Source organism: Frankliniella occidentalis, unplaced genomic scaffold (assembly GCF_000697945.3).
Source record: "Frankliniella occidentalis isolate FOCC.00 unplaced genomic scaffold, Focc_3.1 Scaffold226, whole genome shotgun sequence".
NCBI lineage: Eukaryota > Metazoa > Arthropoda > Insecta > Thysanoptera > Thripidae > Frankliniella > Frankliniella occidentalis.
In genome coordinates this window covers 345,616-346,271 of record NW_026267352.1, presented here as the reverse complement: position 1 = coordinate 346,271, position 656 = coordinate 345,616, and the positions used below count along the sequence as shown (strand labels likewise).

At 54.7% G+C, this 656-nt stretch overlaps 1 protein-coding gene across 1 annotated transcript in view; it reads left to right on the top strand.

The window, feature by feature from the left end:
- The window catches only part of LOC113216985 (2-methoxy-6-polyprenyl-1,4-benzoquinol methylase, mitochondrial), a 6,223-nt gene that overhangs the window by 1,795 nt on the left and 3,772 nt on the right, over positions 1-656 (top strand). The window lies entirely within an intron of this gene.

Genomic DNA, 656 nt, shown 5'->3' with positions numbered 1-656 from the left:
CCACCCCACCCCACTACACTCCAGCTCACCCGCTTCACCTCACATCCCTTTTCCTCACCTGGCCCCACGCTTGTTTGTTTAAGGCGACCCATCGCCCCTCATCCCACCGCACCTCACAACCCCATCAGCCCCATCAACTTCTCACCGGTCGACACAGATTGCCTTGGCTTTTAACAAGCTTTCGCATCCGCCCATTTACCCCGTGTTTAGCCAACAGCATCGCAGCCTGCAACTTTGATTCATTTAGAGTTCGGGCGCAGAACTTGTTTCAACCCCTTCCCCAGCCCCAGCCCCCTCTCTCATCCCTCTCTCCACCGTTATCAGCTTGGGGCGAGTCGGGTCGACTAAGTTCAGCTCTTGCTTCCCCGTTTCCAGGTGAATGCACGAAGCAAAAGGTTTACTTTATCTCCAGACTTCTGTGTGTAGCGCGCGTAGACCGCTTCTTCGGCGTCGGCATATTTCTTTTTAGAAGTGACCCTTCTCTCCCTCATTTTTTAACGCTAAGGCCGAACATCCAGTTCATAGAAGAAAAGGGCGATCGATGCACGACTGTATTCCTTCTGTGCAGTGCCTTGGAAGGGGGAAGAAGAGGAGGGGGTACTTACCTAAACAGGCGCACTTATGCTGTGAGGCGGCTCGCCGTGGGGAGGCCCGGG